We start from the raw sequence: 24,126 nt of genomic DNA, 5'->3' as shown, positions 1-24,126 counted from the left end.
CAGAAGATCTTCCAACTGTGCTTTCAACTCTTTCAACTCTATCGGTGCCATCCTATATGGAGCTCTCGAGATAGGAACACTGCCTGGCACAAGATCTATGCTAAAATCTACCTCTCGAACTGGAGGCAACTCCGGAATCTCATCAGGGAAAACATCTGCAAATTCGCAAACCACTGGAAGATCTGCCAATGCTGGGGTCGACTTCAGTAGATCTACTGAATATACGAGAAAGCCCTCTGCTCTTCTCTGAAGCAATCTACTCATAGTCAGAGCAGATACCAAGGGAATCCGAGATCTGGAACCTTTCCGTAGAATTTCCACTCATCTGTCATTTCGGGTCTGAATCTGACAATCTTGTGGAAACAATCTACAGTGGTCCTGTACTTGGTTAACATATCTATGCCAACTATACAATCAAAATCAGCTAAACCAAGTACTACACAGTCTAGATCAATCTCATGCCCCTCAAATTGAAGCATACAGTGTCTAACAGTATTCACAGATATCAAACCACTTCCCAACGGAGATGTAATAGACACTACAGTAGACATCGACTCGACAGGAAATGAATATCTCAATGCAAAATGTTCAGATATAAATGTATGGGATGCACCTGTGTCTATCAACACATATGCAGGATAACCGCAAAGGAAACAGTTACCTACAATGACATCGTCTGGTGCCTCCTGCGCCTGCTCCTCTGTCAGCGCAAACACCCTAGCCTGCTGTCTGGGAGGTTGACTCACTGTCTGACTACCTCATTGTCTCTGCTGGGTCTGTGTAGGTGGTGGCTGGAAGGAGTGTACAGAGGATGCCTGTCTTTCCATCTGTGGCACTGGTGCTGATGACCCTGTACTCTGGAATCGTTGTGCAATTCTCTGGGGACAAACTCTGGCAAAGTGTCCCTGTTGCCTACAGATGTTGCAGCGTCCCATAACTCCTTGACATTGCTCCGTGGCATGTCGCCCTCTGCACGATCTGCAATATGCGCCACTATAATCTGAACCCTGACCTCTCTGTCGAGATCCACTTGAGCTCGATGAACTACTCCCGGATTTCTTAAACTGCTTGCCCTTAGCCTTCAGAAATTCCTTCTTGCCGCTACTACTGGATCCACTGTCAAATCGAGGAGGAGGTGGTGGAAACTGTACGGTAGTGGGCTGTGGCTGTCTCTGCCCCTGAACACTGTAAGAAGCGCCTCGCTGCCTGATCAGGCCAGCCTCTGCTCCCTTCGCTCGGTTCAGTGCCTCTGAAAAAGTATTAGGCCGTCCCGTGTTCACCAAGGTAAAGACATCTGGATTCAACCCGTTGATGAACTGATCGGCCACTGCCTCGTCGTTCCCTGCCACATGAGGTGCAAATCGTAGCAATGCAGAAAATTTAGCAACATACTCCTCGATGTTCCACTGTCCCTGTCTCAGATTCGCAAATTCAGCTCCTTTATCATTTCGGTAGGAGACGGGGAAGAAGCGCTGATAAAACTCATCCTTGAAGACTTTCCACGTAATGTCAATGCCTCGGTGCTCCAAGGCTCTCTTCGCAGTCAACCACCAGTTCTTTGCAACCTCTTGCAGCTGATGCCCTATCAATTTCACACGTCGCTCATCAGTATATGCCAAAGACTCAAACAACATCTCGATATCATCAAGCCAGCTCTCGCACTCTACTGCACTCTCTGTGCCCTTCAGCATAGAAGGATGGAAAGACTGAAACCTCTTCAGTAAGGTCTCCATCGGCGTAGCGGTGACATCCATCTGTGCACCTGATGTGCTACCCTGCTCTGGCTGTGGTATACGTCTAGGCGGCATAAATCTGATTATCAAACTGATTAGTACACAATCAATATCGTCTATCTCAGCCCACCTCTGATCGAGAATCGGTTCTGATTCAAGCTTGACGAGTATATGATGTAACTCAACTATGATACAATACAACATATAATAGGGAAAGCAATAAATCATGCTAGCACGTCAAAAACAAGGAAGATGACTCGATCTAACCCGCTCATTCTAATCTATTTCAGTCTACAAAACCTACGGCTCTGATACCACCTGTTGTGGGGACCCGGGTTCTAACTCAATTCTTTTGGGATTTATTGGATCTTTGCTCGAAAATGTGGGTCAAAATTTTGCTTTTTAATATTAAATCAAATGTAAACATAAAGCATGTCACTATTATTTAAACAACCATAATGTACATACAAATCTGTCTGATATAAACATACACGATTGTCTAAAAGTTCCGTACAAGTCTAGTACAATAACAAGTAGTCTTCTTCTACACCCGGCATCGCCACACTATAAACTCTCTCTTCAACGACGTGACCCTGTACCTGCCTCACCTGTTGTCAAGTACACATACAGACAAGACAACAGCCGGATAACTCCGGTGAGAACAAATCCCAGTATAAAACATGTATGCATGCAATGTAATAAATCATACACCAATGCATAGCATATATCAATGCACATGAATATAAAATCTACAACATGTAAAGGAATACAAATCTGTATTCAACATCTAGTTTTTGACTCGATTCTCTAATCTAGGGATCCCAGTGTGAATAAGACGATCTGTCACCTACCCAACCACTCGGGGTGACGGTACGTCTTATTCCTAGACTTCGGTGAACTCTGTATCGAGGGTCTACACATAGAGTAAATCTGCTCCTATGCGTCGATACACCGAAACGTCTAGTTTTGGCCAATCTGCCAATATCTCCTATCTCAAGACTCGAATATAAATCAATAAATAAGACATTACATAATCAAATGTAATAACAATCTAGTATGTGATTTAGGGAAACTCGTATCAAATCTGAATCGAGTTGTGCAATCCCGTGACCACATGAATTATACCTTTCTTATCGCACTATCTGTGTTGTAGCGAAATCTCGAATACCAAGTGGCCAATACAAATCTGAAATGGCAATGTATAAGCATATTCTATCAATATACATCTCAAGGCAACCCACATCTCAATTAATAAACAATCTAGATACAATTTGATGGCATAACGGCGTATATTTCAGTACCGATCAGCTTAATCTCAACATAACAATATACTCCATCATATCAACTCATAATCTCAATCTAACATCAATATATATTCTGAAATCTGCATATTTTCGGTCCAACACATGCTGGAAAATCGAACCCATATCATACGGTCTCCAAATTTCGATCCGATAACGAATATATCACGCTCAATATATCAAGAACACATATTCTAATTTAAATCTGAATTCTTCCAACACATAAATATCTAAACATGCTGAAAATAACTGAAACTTACATCCTTAAATAGCAAATGATGAGAGGAGTTCAAAACCGAAATCGGATCTAAAACCGGATGGCTAAATCTTTCACAATACTAATTCTAGTATGAAAGCTTGAGGGAATAAGCTTGCTCTCGGTTCTGAGATTCTGCTGAATGAAGACAATGAGTCATGTTACAAGTATATATATACCATGCCAAGTGTCAACATAAAAATCGAAGGTGGCATTCTCGCATGCAGCACCGCGGGTGCGGTCACTCTTGCACCGCGGGTGCGCTCGTGTTTCGGCAGCATTTCATTTTCTGAAATTCATCGACCGCGGGTGCGGTCTCTGCAAGACCGCGGGTGCGGTGATGCTACGGCCAAACTTCATAATTCTGAATAATACACCGCGGGTGCGGTCTTGTCTGAGACGCAGGTGCGGTATGGCTTCGGCCATTCTTTCAAAAATTCTCATTTTTATGTCATGCATTCTCACCTCTTCAAATCTAACATCAATGACCACTGATAATTCTCGAGCCTTACAACTAGCCTATATAGGGGCATTGCCACCGATGTTTTCTGGAGTACACAATGTGTTTTATATCCTGATGCTGCGAAAGTACATGTCGAACCCATCACATGTACTAAATCATGAACCTCTGCAATTAATTCCAAATATGACTTATGAGGAAAGAATTTTCAAAATCTTGGCTAGACAAGAAAGAAGACTCTGAAACAAATTCATTCCAATGGTAAAGGTCAAGTGGCTGAATCACTCGGAAGAATAAGCTACTTGGGAAACCGAGAGTGACTTGAGGAATCACTACCCGGAGCTATTTGGTAAATTCTAATTTTGAGGACGAAATTTTATTTAAGGGAGAATGAATTGTAAGGTTCAAAATTAAGACGACGTAATCCAAATGCATGCAAATCTAGGGAATATAGAAAACAGTTAATTAATTGATTTAATTGCTAAGTTGATTATGTTGACATGTTTATATGATGTTTTAGTAGTTTTCTACTTGAATGCATTAAAATGTATTTTTAAGGGTTATTCGAGTTGCGATCGAGGAATGGAGACCAGGGTCTGAAAAATGGAAAAAAAATTTTTCCTAAATAATTGTTTTAGTTATTTAAAATAAGGTTGATGATTTTTCTTATTTTGAAAATAAGGAGTTTTGAGGCGATTTTATACGTCGGGATGTAATTTTTATTGGTATACGATTTTCAACAAAAATGCAAACGTTTTGACAAATCGACTAATAATTTGACAAACATTCGTACACGAAATATTTTAAGTATGCACAAATGGTCCTAATGGGCCTATTTCAACTTGCTAATGGGCCTAGGCTTGTACACTTAATAATTTTCTATTATTTAAAATACAAACCCTCCCCATTAAAACCTAAAAACCCACACCCTTTCCCCTAAACTTTTCACAATGACTCTTTTCCCCACCAACACACGGCACACACAAAGTTTGAAGAGAAAAGCATCGGATCTTTGGCAAGGAAATTCGCCCAAGGCTTCTCGTCATCGTTCTTCAATTCGTCAACATTTATTCGTGCGTTATAAATGCAAAGGCATGCCATACTCTTTTCATTACTCATCCATCACACCATAGTATTTATTTAATTATTATTTGTATGAAAAACAAGTTACACTTCTTATTATTTTTGTAATTATGCACATACATGTGCCAAGCTCATGATTTTATGTTACAAAACATGATTTATATGTGCAAGAAGGGGCTGCCATGATTAGGAATTGTTATGGGATGTTTTTACACGATCTTAAGGAGTTCTAGAACACACGAATACGCTGCACAAAAGGAACAAACAAGCCAGAACCATCTTCACGGTTTTTGTTGATCAAGGTTTGGGTTTAAGGGATAGGCTTTTCATGGCTTGGCTGGGTCATGGTATGAGTCAGGGAAGAAGTCTTACCGAGTCGAGTGGTTGGGAAGAGTCCTAGATACCCGAGAGCTGTACGCTTGTGCAGTGCCGCGAATAGGGTAAAGAGCTCAGCCAGGGGGCTTCGTGATGTGAATCTGGCTAGGCATGACGTGCTAATGATTAGTAGAAGATTCAAGGATGCATTACGTGGACTCATGAGTGATCGAGAAGAGCTTGCAAGCAAGGATAAAAGCCTTGAAAGAGTCGTGAAGCAGTGAAGTGACGTTGAAGGCCAAACGAATACAATTATCTTGCAAAGATTGAGAAAGGCGAGTGTACACGGACCCCATCCCGGACCTGTACACGGGGCCCGTGTCGGTCATCCACGAAGATTCGAATTTTCCGAGTCTACACGGACCCGAGCACGGACCGGTACACGGGGCCCGTGTCATATGTTTTCCGCGAATACAGTGTCTACACGGACGTTTACACGGATGCCTACACGGGGTCCGTGTCCTTTAGTTTTAGGCGAGAATATTTTTTCCTAGATTAGAGTTTTAATTATTTTGGTAACTAGATTTGACATCTTTGAGATTTGTGAACAATATATACTCGAAAATCTATCATTGTAAAAAACTTTTGTTCATTATTGATTGAGTTTATAAAAACTTTTATTGAGAATTCTCTCAAAAACAAGCTTAAGTTTCGTTATAACTTTTGCGTTGTATCAAATCAAACTTATCAAAAGATTTATCTTTTGTGGCGTTTGTCAATCGATTTTCACGAGGGTTGACAAGGACGGGTTCTTTGGAGGTTCTCTTGAACGCGGATGTTTCTATCGTTGATTAATTGTTGCTAGACCGCGTGATCTAGAGGCGATTATCACACCTATCGATTACTTGTTTCAAAGATCGGGACAAATCAAAGATCTCGTAGGCGGGATCGCATCAGGTGGTATCAGAGCTTTTGGTTTTTGATTCAAGTAAGCGTATCCGTTCAATTCTTCATAGGATTTTCAATACCGATTATCGTGTAGCGATTTCTATGTATTTGTTGAATTTACCAAAAAAAAAATCGAGATTATTGTTCATCGCCGGAATCACTATTCATCGCCGATTTACTGGTCATCGCCGATTTACTGTTCATCGCCGGAATTACTATTCATTGCCGGAAGTACTATTCTTAGCGGCGTAATTACTGTTCTTCGCGGCGGAAAAACTATGCATCGAAAAAAAAATTCGTGAATACTGTTCATTCGCCGGAGTTATTGTTCATCCGTCGGAGTTACTGTTCATTCGCCAGAAATTAATGTTCGCACCGGAATTACTGTTCATCGCGATTACTGTTGACACCGAAAATTACTGTTCACACCGGAAATTACTGTTCACCTTTAAGTTGTCCTTGTCATTTAGTCGCATTCTTGTCGATTTCCAAAGTTGCTTATCCTTGTGTGGTCTAAGTGAGTCGAATTTCAAGCGTCACCGGAATGATCTCATAAGTTTGATACGTGGAAGCCACGATACTTAAGCGCCCCTTGAGAATTCTCACTTGAGTGGAAATATTTGAGTGGAGTGAATTTTCATTGGAGTGATTTGTGAGGTTTTGTGGTGAGGGAAAAAGACGAGTGCGAGTGAATTTTCATGGAGTGACCAGTGAGAATTTGTGGTGAGGAAACTTTATTCTTTTATTGTTTTATACTAACCTTTTCTTGCAGGTATAATGGTTGACGATCGTCAATTCCAATTGATGTTAAAAGGGTTTGATAGAATATGGGAGAAGGAGCTTAAGCCTTTACATGAAAGGTTGGATAGGCTTGCGGGTATTACTAATGAGAAGAGACGAGGTAGTAAATTTGGGGGGATAGAGTATTGCATTTGGATCGTGATGATAGGAGGTGCAAATCGAGTGGTAGGCAGGGAATTGACTCGTGGAAGGAGTTATTGACATCCGCACGAAGGTCGAGTGGAGAGAAGACGGTCATAACTAGACCGAAGTTGGTTTTGAAGCATGAATATCAAGGTACATTTAAAAACTCAAATTCTCGTACTTGTGATATTATATGTTGTTGGTGTTTAGAAGTTGGGCATGATATCACCCAATGTCCACATGAGGAGGTTACTGTAGTAAAATCGCCAGTTGAGTTTAATTCTCAAATGGAGGTTGATGTTGTGGTTGATAAAGTTGTTGATGATAGTAGTTCATTAGTTGATGAGTCGGAGGATGTTGAACAACACATTGTAGAAAGTGAATCATTGAGTAGTGAAGAAGTTTTAAGTTGTCTACTATGGAGGAGGAGAGTAGGCAATAGAAAGTTATGTTGCATACATGTTTGGAACAATCTTGTGCTTCTCTTGTTCAATTGAATCCTAAAGGAGTCCTTGAGGTTCAATTAACACTTCATGAATTGAGCAAAAAAGAAATTAAAATGGCCGAAAGAAATAGAGAACAAAAGAGTGAGATGGCCATAGAAAAGAAAAAAGAGAGAAAAGATGAAAATGCAAAAGAGGCCAAAGAAAAAGAAAAGAAAAATGAATTAAAGGCCCAAAAGAGTGAAAAGAGTGAGGATGAGAGTGATTTAATTTTGTATAAATCTCTCCAAGTACCTATGTACAAAGATGAGATTTACATATCTAGTGATGATATAGCCGGTTCAATCCCGAGCAGTATTAATTCTTCTTTGCATGACTTTGGCGCCCTCATGATGAGGAGAAGAGCAAGTGTTGATGATTTTGGAAAGCCATGGGATGATCCATATGGCTTCGAGATCGATCAAGGTGAGGTAAGGTTAGTTGCCAACGCAACAACCATGAGGTATGACTTTCGTCCTTATCTTAATTCTTTGATGTATCGTTTTCAAGAACTTGGAAAGCATGTTGAAAATGTGGTGGTTAAGGGATCGGATGTAAATTGACCCTTATTCCTTGATTGTTATGAATTTGAGACCATGGATGAATTGCATGTACCTACTATGAATTTTGATGTCTCACTATTTACTAAGTTGATGGGGTTTGCTTGCTACAATGGTTTATATACATTAGACTTAGATTTTTGGGATGAGATGAGATATTGTATTGATAGTACATGGGACGTGTCTTATTTCCATGATTTAAATTTAAATGTTGGTGGTTGTGATTTTTCAAAAGTTGTCAAATTGAAGAGTCTTTGTTATGACAATGTATTATATGCATTATACTCAAATCTTTGTGATGTGTTAAATGTTTACATGGGTAGTACATCTAGCGTGTCCTATTTTCATGATTCAAATTTGTTTGATGATTTATTTGGAAAGATGATGAGTGAATATAAGAATTTTATGTTCATGATGCATATAATTTTAAGGAGATTAAATTGTTCATGTTATGTTCATTTTATGAATTACTCGCCATTGAAGAGTATTGTTGTGATTTCATCATTGATATAATTCATGATTATATGTGTTGGTTGCATATGAAGAGGTATGTTAAATGGTATAGTGAAGAGTGCATTGCCTATAGGGAGAGAGCACTTGAGCTTGATTTCAATGATTTGCATGAAGTATTTCTTATTCCTAGTGAGCTATGGTCGTACACGTGTATGGATATTATTTTGGTGTTGACTAGGTCTAAGAAGGGGAAAAATCTGATATTGGTGATACTTAATGATATTTTTTTGCTATTATTTGGTGTCATTTATTATTTGGTATGTGGTGAAGTTAAGGAGTTTATAGGAAAGACAACGGTGATGTTGGGAATTCCAGTGCTAATAGAGCGGGCAAACAATAGCACCTACAAACTTGAGCTTAGAGGTAAGCATGTTGATAATATCATCTTTGTTATTACTAACTTGCTTCGTTTTTGTGCAAGGGGGCAAGATTTGAGGACAAATCTTTTTGAAGAAGGGGAGTATGATGTGAATCTGGCTAGGCATGACGTGCTAATGATTAGTAGAAGATTCAAGGATGCATTACGTGGACTTGTGAGTGATCGAGAAGAGCTTGCAAGCAAGGATACAAGCCTTGAAAGAGTCATGAAGCAGGGAAGTGACGTTGAAGGCCAAACGAATACCATTATCTTGCAAAGATTGAGAAAGGCCGAGTGTACACGGACCCCATCCCAGACCTGTACACGGGGCCCGTGTCGGTCATTCACGAAGATGCGAATTTTCCGAGTCTACACGGACCCGAGCACGGACCTGTACACGGGGTACGTGTCATATGTTTTCCGCGAATACAGTGTCTACACGGACGTTTACACGGATGCCTACACGGGGTCCGTGTCCTTTAGTTTTAGGCGAGAATATTTTTTCCTAGATTAGAGTTTTAATTATTTTGGTAACTAGATTTGATATCTTTGAGATTTGTGAACAATATATACTCGAAAATCTATCATTGTAAAAAACTTTTGTTCATTATTGATTGAGTTTATAAAAACATTTCTTGAGAATTCTCTCAAAAACAAGCTTAAGTTTCGTTATAACTTTTGCGTTGTATAAAATCAAACTTATCAAAAAATTTGTCTTTTGTGGCGTTTGTCAATCGCTTTTCACGAGGGTTGCCAAGGACGGGTTCTTTGGAGGTTCTCTTGAACGCGATTGTTCCTATCGTTGATTAATTGTTGCTAGACCGCGTGATCTAGAGGCGATTATCACACATATCGATTACTTGTTTCAAAGATCGGGACAAATCAAAGATCTCGTGGGCGGGATCGCATCACTTCGGGCTGGGATAAGTTGAGTCACTAGGGTCCTAAGAGGGTGAAAAATGGTCTGGGATTAGGTCTGGTCCAGTGGCTAGAGTCCTAGCCATGAAACATAGAGTCCTATCGCATGAGGGTTTCTCGGCCAGGGCATGTTCTGATGTTGTGGCTTTGGTTGGGGCTTGGGGTCAAGTCCTAGGGGTTCTAAGGGTACAGTAGGGTCCATAGAGGGGCTGGTTCGAATTTGGCTCATGATGGTTCGAGCATGGCTCGGTGAAAATCGAATTTGGCTCGAGGGTCGTAGTTGGGTTCGAACTTAGGGCTTTCTTTGAACTAAAATTTAAAACGTGGCTCACGAGTGTCGAGTCATGGTTCACGAGGGCTAATTAAATATACAAAGTCTAAGTTTTTAATTTGGGAATTTTATATTAAAGTTTGGTTTAATTCGTGATTAAAACGCATTAAGAATTTATAATTAATGTAACATTAAAAAGCATAGAATTTAAGCTAAACAAAATTGTGGTAAATTTAATTTAAGCTTAAGTAATTAGGTGGGATGTTCTAGAGTAAATGAAATAGAGAAAAAGTCAAATTCGAGGAATTTTGCGTCTAGGGGTAAAACAGTAATTTTACACACAAAAATTAGTAAACGTCGTGGCAGTGTCCTGAATGATATTTTATATGTTAATATGATTATTTTGCATGTTTATGGACTTTTAGGATAAACGATAATGTTAAAAGACATGTTGCATGCTTGGTTTAAAAGAAAAACATTATATGCATGTTTAATTTTTATAAGTAATGAAAATACAAAATGTTCAAGGAAGTGAAGTGATTGTGACTAATACGCTGATACGGTGATATGTTAATACATAGGCCAAGGCTCAGTTGACAGGTGAGAGCGTCGTTGATGTCTCCGCCATCCAGTACTGTGGTTACATGTAGATGGATCCATCACCCCAATACGAATACGAAACTCACAATTAACTATCTGAATTCAACGAAAGGAAAATGAAATACGTATATGAATATGATGAACATGTGAATATGTGAGATGAAAATGTATATGAAAATGGTTATGTTTATGTCTAAGCATCATTGTTAAACGTTATTTTACGTAAAAGTATTTTCATTGTTGCATGTGATCTGTATACGTATTACTGGTTATCCAGATTATGGTTTGCTCAGTCTTTAGACTCACTAGAAGTGATTGATGCAGGTTTGTGGTACTCATTCACCATGTCATGCAAAGTGGTAATGAGTTCTTCTCGTGTAAAAAATCAGTAGAGCTGAATTCAAATACCTGTTCACTTGTTGACTCCAGTTCTGCATCATTTGCCATTAAGCACTTAACCTCTTCTTCATCATCACTGGAGCTGATCGAGCTCTCTGATTCAGACTTTTCTTTATCAGTCTCTACCCATTTTGATTTTGGTAGGATCGGTTAACGATGGAAAATTGTTTAAAAGGGGGGCGGGGGGGGTTGAATAAACACTTACAGTTTTCAATACATTTTCTTAATTTATGAGTCAGTTTAGTGATAAACTGATACTCGGGAATCTTGTAGGTCAATATCAACCAGTTAAAAATAATGTGCGGAAACAAACTGGCTGATAGATAGAATAAAAACTGAAATTAGAAGACACAAGAATAAATACTATGTCACCCATTCTATTTCAAAGATAGGATATACATTAAAAGACTTTGATCGATACAAACAGTTGTACTGATCCACTTCAGTTTTGGACTTAATAATGTCAAACTGAAACTCTTAGTTACAAACTTGTTTACAGTAATCAATAGAACTGAAATAATCTAACACAATTGATCTCTTCAAGATCAAGTATTACAGTTTGTGCTTGAAAGCTCGAAGTATAGCCTGAAAGCTATGAATGTAAACACTAAGCCTGAGCTTTGATTATTGCAAGAATTTCAGCAGAGTAACTAAATAGTAAATCGATAGTTGTTCAAAGTTCAAAAGTTCAAAGGGTTGCTTTTCAGCTGCTCTTCTCTGCTATTTATAGGCTTCCCTCCAACGATAATATTAAATACAATTTAAAGCTTTCTATCTGTTGCTTGTCACGTCAATATTCTTCTGATAGCTTTTCTGAAATGCGACGATCCCACTACTTGTTGCAGTCAGCTTTTTTCGGTTGAATGTCTTTTTGCTTAACTGATGATTGTATAGCTGAGGGATCAGCTGATTGGATGTAGTTGATAAGCTCATAAATTTTTTTAGTAACTTATCAGTTCCAACTGATCAGTCAGTTGTCTGCGTAGTTCAGTTGCTGGTTCAGTTGCCTTCGAAAATCTGTGTATTATCCTTCAGTTACTTGCAACAGATAGTTTGCATATTTTAGATCAGTTTCTGTCATTCTTCTAGATCAGTTAGTTTAATCTATTAAACGCTCAGTTTGTATGATATCCAAAATTTAGTTTCCAAAAATTTCTCCCTTTTTGGTGTTTGACAAAACTTAGAAAGTAAGAATGAAATTGATTGACTGAACTCATTGTAGATAAAATAACTCTTTCAATGTACAGATTCATACAAAGAATAAAGAATCTTCTAACTGAATAAAATAATCTTCAAAAATCTCCCAAACAGTCTTCTATTTCTTCTTAATCAACTTAGAACATTGCTCTGGCTGATCTTTTCATTGTTCTTCTTCCCCCTTTTTGTCAAAAACATCAACCTTTTTGGATAACATCCGCACATCGGAGCAGAGGTTTAATACTGCATTCATCGGGATATCTTGCAGCGAATTCAATCTTTTGGAGACAGTGCTTTCCAAAAAATCAAGACGTCTTGTAACCAAGGCCTGAGTTTTGAAGTGAGCTTTAGCTGACATTCGGTATTTTCGAAGTTCTTCAATTTGTAAAAATAATGAGGTTACGTCATTTTTGATTTGATGCAGTATTTCCATGGTATTCTCCTTTATAGAGTCGAACCTCAAAGTGTGCGAAAATTGTGTTGACTTGATGTCAGAAATGAAAGTCATTACACCGACAAGGTTAGTCAGAATAGCCTGAATTTCTTCAAACAAAGATTCAGTTTCTATTGATATACCATGAGACATGGTTCCAGAGGTTTCTGGTTCCTGCTCCCTGTTCTCTTGATTGAAGATCACCAAGGCCCCGTCAATTGTTCCAGTTACAAGATTGAAAATTTCTGAAATATCCTCTGGAATAGCTTCTCGTTGAAGCTGTGGAGATGAAGAGAGATTCGGAACAACAGTAGAATCTGTAGGCTCTGCAGGAGGTTGATCAGCTGAAATAGTAATTGTTTCTTGAGTTGGTTGCTCAGCTGATTCTAAAATAAGTTCTTTAGTTGGTTGAACAACTGAAAATGTGGTAGGCTGTTCAGCTGGCACCTCTTCAGATAATGTTTTTTCAGTCATAGAGGATGACTGAACTGCCTCTTCAGTTCCTATAAAGACTGTCTGTTCAGTCATGTCAGTCAATTGAACTGGCTCTTCAGTCAGTTGAAAAGTAGCTTGTGAGGCTGGCTCGTCAGTTGCAAATATTTCTTCAACTGCTTCTGTAGTAGTCTGTTAAATATCAGAGGAAACTGATTTAATAACTTCATCAATATTTGCCAATGATAATTCAGCATCAATATAAAGTTGAAGTCCTGCACTTGAGGAATGAGGATCAGCAGTTGACGGTTGCGCATCCATTGAAGAAGGAGCAGTTACTTGCACAGAAGATTCAGAAACTGGTTCCTGGGATGGTTTTTACGATTGAACTAATTGTTCAGCTTGCTCGTCTGATTAAAGATATTGGGAATTTGCTGGAATGTTCAGTTCTTGATCTAGTTCCCATGCAATGCTTAATCTCCATCTGCAGAGATATAAGATCCAAGTCCAGCTGGTCATGAACTGCTTTGTCATTAAAGGCAGTTGGGCTGGTAGGATCATAGTTTTGGCGTAGCTGAACAACCATTTTTTTTGCTTCTTTGCCTGTACTTGATCAAAGAAGTACTTCTTCCTCTGCAACGCATGAATCATTGAAGATGCTTTGACCAATTTTAGGACTATGGTTTTCATGCCAATAAACTTCTTCAAAACTGATTTCTTTTGCAGTTGTCTGGCAAACACTATAGTTCTAAACTTTACCCATTCATCATAAGCTTTAAGCTTAGTCTCAGAAAATTCATTGACCTCTTTCCAGATGAGGTCAATATGGGTTTGAATCGTGTTTGTGGGTCTGGGCTCTTCTGTCATCTTTTCTTTGCCCTTTGAGTTATTCAGAATATGAGGAATGCTCAATCCTGACCTAGTTGTATCAATTTGTTCTCCAATCACTATCCCTTTGGGTCTGGCAAATGGCAAAGAAGTTGGGCCAGAGATAGTGATCAGCGGAGCATTAACTCCAACTAATTTCTTCTTATCACCAGATTCGGTGATAGTCTTCTTGAGAGGAGCAGCAGGTGGAGGTAATTGATCTTCAGTTGAAGATCCAATTGGTATTGATCTCAGTAGAGTAGCCTTGATCGGCTGTTCAGCTCCAAATTGTATAAGCCTTTCAGTTGGGATGGTGCCCACAGCGATTGCTGGTTTAGTCTTAAGAGTTCTGGGCTTCTTGGCCATATTAGGAGAAGGAGTCTTTTCATAATCCGTTCACTGAAAATCAGTTTGCGTTTGATTGCCTTTTTCTGAATTTTCACTTTGGCTTTCTTAACTGATTTAGGAGCCACATGCGTCCCAATTTCCTTTTTCACCTTAATAAGTTTTTCAGGGGAGATGTCTAGCCCGAGCTTCGGCTGCTGAACACTCTTGTCATTGTATATCTTGAATTTGGATGACCTCTCAGAGTAGTCACCCACTAAGCCCTTGCTCTTCAGCAGATAGCTGAGCTGCGTAGCAAATCCCTTCAACTGTTTCGAAGACTAAAACATGTTCTTTAGAAGGTTGAAGATGATATATTTCCAGTTCATTCTTTTTCAAGTCATGATAGCAGTCATGTCTTGAAATTTCTCCAAATTAAGGTCAACAAAAGATCCTGATTTGGATAGAATCCTTTTGGCCACTATATCAGCTAGTAACTGGATTTCTGGCTTGAGTTCCTTCTTGGGATCGGAAACTTTGATTTGCCGACCATCAACAGATAGGAGAGTTTGCATCTCCTCAAGATCAGAAGTTTTTACCTCAGAAACATTGGCTAGACCATCAGTTGGCAGCTGAAAGAGGTTGCTGAAAGAGTCATCGTTGATCATCAGAAACTGATTGTTGATTGTAGTGATGTTGTCGTCAGCAGAGATAAATCCGTTGGCATAGAGATCCTGAATCTATTTTGGATAGATTTCTTGGGAAGAAAGTCCTAGAAATGTCTTCAGTCCACCAGGTTCTAATTTGGGAAACACAATTTTGATAGCCTTGTCCTGAACAGACATGACTGAATCAATTTCAACAGCCATAGCGTTCAACATATATGCTGGAACTTGGTTTTCCATTTTTGAAGGATTGATTATCTGCGAGAAAGAAAGCTCAGTGTATTGATTTGCTTTGGATATTGAAATACGCGTAAAGAAAGAAAAACTGAAATGAGGCGGGGATAAGTACATTTGTATGTGACTGTTTAAATCTTTGGACACGTGTCAGTCCAAGATAAATTGAATAAAATCATGTGTACATGTGATAAAAGCGTGTGTAGAATTTAAATGGCTACGTGGGGTCATGTTTTAAAAAACTATTAATTGAAATATATACAATAAATGCGTAATTATCAATCACGTCACTTATTATGGAATATTTATCAATTTAATTAGTTAACTTATTGGAGAATATCAGTTAGGTCAGCAACTGAGTGATCAGTTAAAAGCTAAATCATTTCTGTTAAAGACCAACTGACTATTGTATTCTCAGTTAATCGTTTATATTCGATATTCCCCCTCAATAAATGCATATAAATAAAATTAATAGTTGAAGAAACTTAGTATGGATCAGTTAAGTCCATTCTGATAACTGATGTCTTTTCGTCTTCTTCTTGTCTCTTTAATAAATGTCTATAAATAAGACCAAAGTCATTAGATGATAACAACGATAATTAAACACATATGGATAGAGCAAGTAGTTCCAACAACCTCCTTCTCCGTCAACACTTCGTCTTCTGGAAAGACAGATTGAAGCTATGGAGAATTATGTCCTTGAGAAAGTTATGTCCACCTGGACTAAAGTGCAAGACCTTCAAGCTATCCGGTGAGATGGGTTGGTTGCTACTGAGAAGCAGAGGGCAACCGATATTAATTATAAGAAGCATATCAATGTGGTCGATGAAAGAGATCGATTACGGTGCCCTGATGCGCAACGGAATTTTGAAAAATCATATTTTCCATGAAAGAAAAACCGAGCACCCACTAGTGTGTGTATCAAATACCAAAAACAAAAAAATGACATTTATAGTGTGTTTAGAAATGTACCTATCAACCACAAAGATTGATTATTGGCTCCAACTAAGTTGTAAACAATTTACAACTTAGCTCTTGAAGGTAGACAATTTATGTAGAGCTCAAATTAGTACACGTATAACATTATTAAGTTTAAAATGATTTTTTTTAGATGCATAACTTATGAAATTGCATTATTTCAAATTATTATGTTTATGTGATGCACGTTAAAAAATTTTCTCGAGAGTCATGTTTCAGGCGATTATTCGATGTGGGATCGACGAAAAGAGACCGATGACGATTTTGGCAATTTCAAAATGTGGTAAATTATTTTTAAGTTTAGATAGAAGGCATTTTAAGTGATTTATAAATTTTAGTATTTTAAAAGCCTAAATAATTTATTTAAGTGATTTATAATTTTAAAACTTTAAAAGTCTAGCAGTTGTGAATTTTATTTAAATTAAAGGATTTTATTAGAGTATGTAGTAGTTTACTATTTTGATTAACTTGTTAATTGAGTTAGTATTTAAAATTAGCTTGTTAATTATTAATTAAGCAAATTTTACTCCCTAATTATCACCTAAACACACGCATGCACGCAATTTTACACACACTATTACACGTAAGTCACACACACACTTTTATTCCTCCAATTCAGAAATTTTTTTTTGAGAGAAAACCTAGGGTTCTTCTACTATAAAGCAGCCACCCCTCCCTCTGATCTTTCCAGAAAGTTTTGTTGGTTTGTTGCAAGAAAAGCGTGCCACGTTCGTCCCGGATCAACCTCTCATCTTTCCCCGCTTCGATGTCGTCGGTTCGGTAATTTTAAATAGCAAAAGGCATGTATATTATTTTATTTTTGCATCGATCTTGTCATAGTATAAATTTTGATGTATTTTTTATGAAAACCATGTGAATGTTATGCAAAAGTTTGAGCTAAAAATGGTTGGATCGATTTTGAAACGTTTTTGGACCTCAAAACTCAAAGTTTGCTGTCATTTTAAATACTGCGACTTTTTGGCTGACCTTTTGGAAAAACTTTCAACATATAAAACATAGAACTTTTTGATATCTTCGATTTTACAGTACATTCGAAATATTTGGATAAGAAATGAGTGAGTTATGATTGTGTTTGTGGGACTGCTCAAACTCTATTCTTTCTGAAAATGAGTTCTTGACGAATTCTTGAAGTTAATTTGTTGCAAGCTTCGTTGGAAACTGTTGCTTGATCGCTATTGCATTTAATTATGGTGAGTATGATATTTGAAAGAATTTTGGTGCTTCGTCTTGTGTCGATAGACAATTGGTTGCATTAGAAGTCTTAGTAAACATTTTGGTGTCGAATTGTCGTGTTCACAGTTTGAGTTGCGTTGTATAGCTTGCATCGTTGTTTTGGGGCATTTTTGTGAGTTTGAATCACTGCCATAACGTCCTAGGATGGGTCTCGAAGTGTTGGTTCAAGTCGATAAGGCGTGAGTTAGAGTTTGCAAAGAATTTTTGCATTTGGGGTCGAGTTTGCGCAGGGTTAGCGCCGGAGTGCTCAATAGGGAGCGCCGCGACGTCCGACTCTCAAAAGCCTGGCACCGCAGTGCTAAGGCTGAGCCACTACCAACGCCGCGACGCTAGTACCTGGCGCCTAGGTGCTAGGCAGCGCCGCAGCACTGCCCTGCCCAGTGCCTAGGCGCTTGAACATGACTTTTTAAATCATTATTTAGGTTCATGTCTACTATGTTTTGGGAATGTTCACACATCATATTAGGATTTATTCCGGGGGTCGATGTCATAGTTCAGCACATTGATTAAACGAGGTCAAGTCACGATTGATTTAGAATTGTCATTCGAGTGGTGAGCACAACGATTACGTGTAGGCTATGAAATATTAAGTGCATGTAATCATGTTAGTATGTGCAGCAGTGGCCCCAAGCAAGTTCCAACGAATCTCTCAACGCCAAGTAAGTATGTTCGACGTGCAAAAGAAAATATTTCAAGTTTTTGAGGTATGCTAATTTTTTTGTGACCAAATTATGTATGGGATTGGAAAGCGGTAAAGCATGACCAGGGACCAATCCACCCCGTTAAAGCATGAACGGGTTTAGATCAGGATTGGAAAGCGGTAAAGCATGACCAGGGACCAATCCAACCGTTAAAGCATGAACGGGGATCTCATGTATGTGGCAGTGGATCTCCCCTATCATCCCAGTACTGTGGTTTAGTCTGATCAGGCGTATTTATGTATGGGTCACTTTCTTTGAAACATATCTGAACAAAAAAATGATGAAGTTTATGTATGTTCATGTACGTATGATGCAAGTATGTTTAAGAAAAGTTTTACGTTGATGGCACGTCTATGATATGTATGTATGTTCAAGCTTTTGTACGCAAGTTCAAGTTTCAAGTATGTACGCTCTATTTTAAAGATGCGTGTTGTTTTATTACGTATTACTTGTATATCCAGTTTATTCATGTTGAGTCTTTAGACTCACTAGAATTGATCGATGCAGGTGAGGATGAAATTGAGGAGACGATAGGTGAGGACCAATGAGCTGGCTTGGACTGAGCGGGAGGCTAAACCCGAGGACCGCCCATGTTTTTAAGATTTCAAGCATGACAATTTTTATTACTCTGATTTCATGTTTTGGGTTACAATGTTTAAACAAGTGTTTTACCAAACTTTATTTACGATATTTATTGCAATTATTTTTTGATGAACAGTTTATTTTAAATCGAAATTTGAGAGTTTATTTCTTATGTAAGAAATTTATTATTTTCCCGAATATTTTAAAATAGTTAAAAAGTACGGTACGTTACAATCTACAAGCTTCCTTTGAGCACTCCTTGCTCAAATCCCTTATTTTCTTCAAATTAGGTCCACCACTAAAAGGGTAGATCCATTCTAATTTTGCACTAGAAAAATTAGAGCATTTTTCTTTGAGAAGTTTTAACTTTCCTCAACCAAAATGAAGAAGAAAATTGGAGGGAATGTGGAGAGTAAGTTTCGGCCAAAGCATAAGGGAGAAGGGGAGGAAAAAAATTTCTTGGTGCTTGGAAAAGTTAAAATGCATGTGAGACACATGCCTTGTTTTTTGAAAAATTTGTCTCCCAACTCTTCACCTCCCCATGCATATTATTTGGGCTTGTAACATTTACAAAGCCCATGGACTTTTATTTAAATATCTCAAACACATTTGAGATCAATTAAATATTTACTTGAATTTATTCAATCTCACTAGTTGAATATTTATTTCCAATTGAGCTCTTCAAGACCAAATATTATTTAATTAATTCAATACTTGAATCAATTTAATTAATTCAACACTTGAATTAATTTAATTTAGTCTGTAACAATGTTTATGAAAATCACAATTTTCAAATACATTATTTATTTGATTCATCTTTTAATTTAGGAATACTTCCATAAATTAAAAGTTACATTCCCCATAATCCTCTTATAGAAGTCATAATTCTATTTTATTTGCGCTTATAAAATCTTTTATAAGCCGTTCAACACATTGAACTATTTTTCTTCTCAACGAGATCTAAAAGTTAGCACTTGTGTGACTCTCAATGGTTCAATGATACAACTAGCCGTGTGTTCACATCTCAATGTGATTCGGGATTAAACATGTCCTTATATGAGCATACCTCAGTAGCTCTATTCTTACTTATCAACTCCTTTGTCACGCCCCGAATCCGAAGCGTCGGTGACATCCGACATTGTTTAATTACTTTAAAACAATTAAGCCTCGTATCAAAACAAACCAGTCTTTTTCTTAAATTAATATTGTCTTTACAATGACAATGAAATGAAAATTACATCATAGTTTCAGAAGCGGAAGTAAAATAAAATCAGAAACTCTTGAGTCTTGATCTGGATTATCGATTCACCAACCCTAGAAAGCTTCCTGCTCCTCTTCATTTATTTGCTTTTCAGTTTTATCTGAAATTTGTAAGGGGTGAGTGTTTTGGGAAACACTCAGCAAGTGGGGCTCGATCGATTTTCAATGATACATATAGATCTTAATCTTTAAGCAGTTCTTTAAAAATCTTTCAAATCTTATTACTTTTAACTCACCATAACAGAAACGAATCGAACAAAAGACAAAGTTTTCTTTTTCAGATGATTCGAAATAGTTCAGAAGCAACTCAGATAATTTCAGACAGAACAGACACAACACTGTTACTCATCTCATTTCCATTCTCAAATTGTCCCCAATATGTTAGTCCTCTAAGGGGTGAGGCCATCACTCGGTTTTATACCCACCGGTGGGGGCCACACAGAAATGGTTTTATACCCACCATTGGGGGCCAGAACATAATCACAATTCTCGTCCCATTTCAAATCCGAATTGTAACAGTGTACATATAATCCAGAGACAACAGACAGAACTTATCAGATTTCTCAGAGTTCAGATTTTCAGACAGACACAGCAGAATCAAAGGAATTCGAAGCATAGAAGAAACATATAATCGATCGAAATTTTAAACAAAACCGATAGCAATTTTCGAAAATAAGGACACACTTACATGTATGTCATATTATGTAAAACAAAGTTTAAAAATAAAAAAAATATGTAACAAAAGCCCACTTACCGAAATTTGAAGATAGGTTCGAACGTTGCAGATTTTTGCACGAAGTTTCCTTCCTAAAATTTGGCATCACTTCGACGTAACTTTTACAGATGACGTCTTTAATTCAGCAGCACTTCGACACCAGTCTTTAGCACTTGAACTGCACGAACATCACTTTCTTCTTGTTGAATTGACCGAGAGGTTTTATGGTGGGGGAGAGGGAGCCGAATTTTTAAGGCTTTTTGAGTGTGTTTTTCTATCAACCTTGAGGCCCTATTTATAGGAAAATTTTGGCCTCCTCATCTCCTCATGGCCGAATTCTTGGCCTCCAAGAATGGAGTTAAATGTGCTCATAATGATGGTCAAAGATAATCCAAGCACCAAAGGTCTTTTCCTGCATCATTAATGTGTCCTGGTCTCTCAGCTCCTCCCTTAGCTCCTTCATGGATTAACTCAAAGGTCATCTCTTGCATATTAAGTTTTTCCTATCCTTTAGCTCTTCCCTTAGCTTCTTCCTTGGTTATCTCAAAGGTGGCTTCTTGCATAATAAGTTTGTCTAATTCCTTGGCTCAATTTTTAGCTCCATTTTTGGTCTTGTTAGGACAAGCTTGGTTGAGCTGAAAGATCAAGTCCTTGAGCTGGGGTTTTAATCCTCTCGTGAAAACTCTTCCATGGATGTGGTTATTTGTAGCTCGGCCTCTCGTTGAGCTAATCCCCGAGCTTTGAAATTACCTCCTCAAGTTATATTAGCTGAAAATCTGATTTGCTTCGGATTGAATTTTCCGGGTTCTCACATCCTTGATAATAAGAACGTCATAACTCAAGTCTTATAGTACCCAACCAATCATGTTAAACGCCTAGCAGGTATCAAATTATAGTGCCTAGAAGAACCAATCTATTATGGTAAGCGTACAGTACGGTCCCTTCATCTCATTTATCTTGATCGATTCGACAACTTCTGGTATATCGAGAGATGTTAAATAATCGATATTATGTGTCATGTCGTAGTTGCATCGATGTTGTAATCTATGAAACCCCTTTCATCATTACCACCAACACTCTGATCAGAGATTTCAATCTACATATACATAGGGTATCCGTACCCGAATATAAGCGGTGAATCCCTGACTACAATGCACCGACTCTTATATGTTTCGACAGAACACCCAACCTTGCCACCTGATGACCCCATGTGAGTCGGTAAACAAGTCAAAGTACAATGCTAGTATATAGAGTCTCAATGTTGTCCCGGGTCATATGGACTAATGGTGTACAACCATAAACTAGGATGTTTCCACTTGATAAGTGATAACAACTTGGAAAGTCCTTTATGGAGGGTTGTTCAGTGCACTTTACAAGGAGCACCTATCTGGATGCTAGGACATCACAATGTCCCCTACCAATGAAACATGATACTCACATTGCAGATACTAGTCTCAAGCTCGAGGGGCCTTTATCCTTCTTAGCGGCGGCTGAATTGACTAGGAACTATTTAGAATATACAGTATTCCAAATATGAGTTTCATGATACTCATCATATGAGCATCTCATATTCTTTCAACTATTTGAATATTCAAGGAATTTATCTATGCAGCTAGCATGGGTATACATATAAAGATTGTGCCAAACCAATAATTTCAAATATTATTAAAATAAAGATTGTTTATACATAGATTTTCAATGTGAACCCTCGGCCAACACTTGGCTCGACAGGCACCTACTCTAACAGTACACACTTCAGATCTTTCTACTCATGAATGTCTGTTGGAGTTGATGCTGATGCAGGAGCAGAGATCCTTGGAGAAGATAGTCTTCTCGGAAGAATACAGAAGAATTTCATGTAAAGCATTGTCTGATTGGATGTTCCTTTGGCAAGATGTCGTAGAAAGAGAACGAAATCTTGTAATAATTGAAAGATTTTATAAATGAAATTGAATTTTGATTTATTGCTCTTTCCTGCATATGAACTGATATTAGTTGACAAATAATTAAATAACTGATAATGACTAACTGAACAGTTATTAAATTATATTTGACTAACTGAATAAGAAAAAAACAATTGACATATCATCATATAATTAAGACAAATAAATTAAACCAAGAATATTGCGAAAATGAGAAAACTTAATCTCTGGTAATGGTTCGGTGAAGATGTTAGTTGTTTGTTGTTCAGTTGGTATGTAATATAGCCTTATTGCTTTCTTCAGAGCATGATATCTGATGAAGTGATGCCTGACATCGATATGCTTGGTCCTGGAATGAAGAACTGGATTGTATATAATTGAAATCGTGCTTTTATTATCACAAAATATTGGTGATTCTTTTGCAATGACTCAATAGTCCTTCAGCTGTTGCTGAATCCAGATCAGTTGTGCACAACGGTTTCCAATAGCAAGGTATTCTGCTTCAGTTGTGGAAGTTGCTATGGATGTTTACTTCTTGCTGACATGATCCATTGGTGGTCTTACGATTTAGCTTACATCCTGCATAATCTACATCTGAATATCCAACTAAATTGAAAGAAGAATCCTTAGCATACCATTAGCCCACATTTTGTGTGCCTTTAAGATATTTTAAAATGCGTTTGGCATCTGAAAAATGTGATTGCTTAGGATCTGCCTGAAATCTAGTGCACATGCAAACAACAAATACAATATCAGGACGACTAGCAGTTAGGTACAATAATGATCCTATCAAACCTCTGTAAAGTGTCGTCTCAACTGATATTCCCCCTTGATCATTGTCTAGTTTGATTGATGAACTCATGGAATTACTTGTAGCTGAACATGTTTCCTTGCCAAATTTATTAAGCAATCCCTTCGTATATTTGGTATGACTGATAAAAATACCAGTATCCAGTTGCTTCATTTGTAGACAGAGGTAAAATGTCAGTTCACCCATCATAGTCATCTCGAATTTTTCCTGTATTAACTTAGCACATAATTTGGGGTTAATTGACCCAAAAATAATATCATCAACATATATTTTCACAAGTAAAATGTGATCATTCTTTGTGAATTTGAACAGAGTCTTATCAATTGATCCAACAGTGAAATCATTATCAGTTAAGAATTTTTTAAGAGTTTCATACCATGCTCTTCGAGCTTGTTTAAGATCATATAAGGCTTTATTCAAATGATAGGCATGATCAAGAAGAGAGTGATAACAAAACTTGGTGGTTGTTCAACATATATTTCTTCCTTAAACTGACCATCCAGAAATTCACTCTTCACGTCCATCTGGTAGAATTTAAATTTCTTGAATAAGGCTGTAACACCCCTAAAATTCGAAGGTCCACGCGAACCACATGCATGCAATTATTAAATTCCTCTTGTATTTCAATTA

This window comes from Primulina eburnea, chromosome 2, assembly GCF_022965805.1.
Source record: "Primulina eburnea isolate SZY01 chromosome 2, ASM2296580v1, whole genome shotgun sequence".
Classification (NCBI taxonomy): domain Eukaryota; kingdom Viridiplantae; phylum Streptophyta; class Magnoliopsida; order Lamiales; family Gesneriaceae; genus Primulina; species Primulina eburnea.
Note: the sequence above shows the minus strand (reverse complement) of the source record.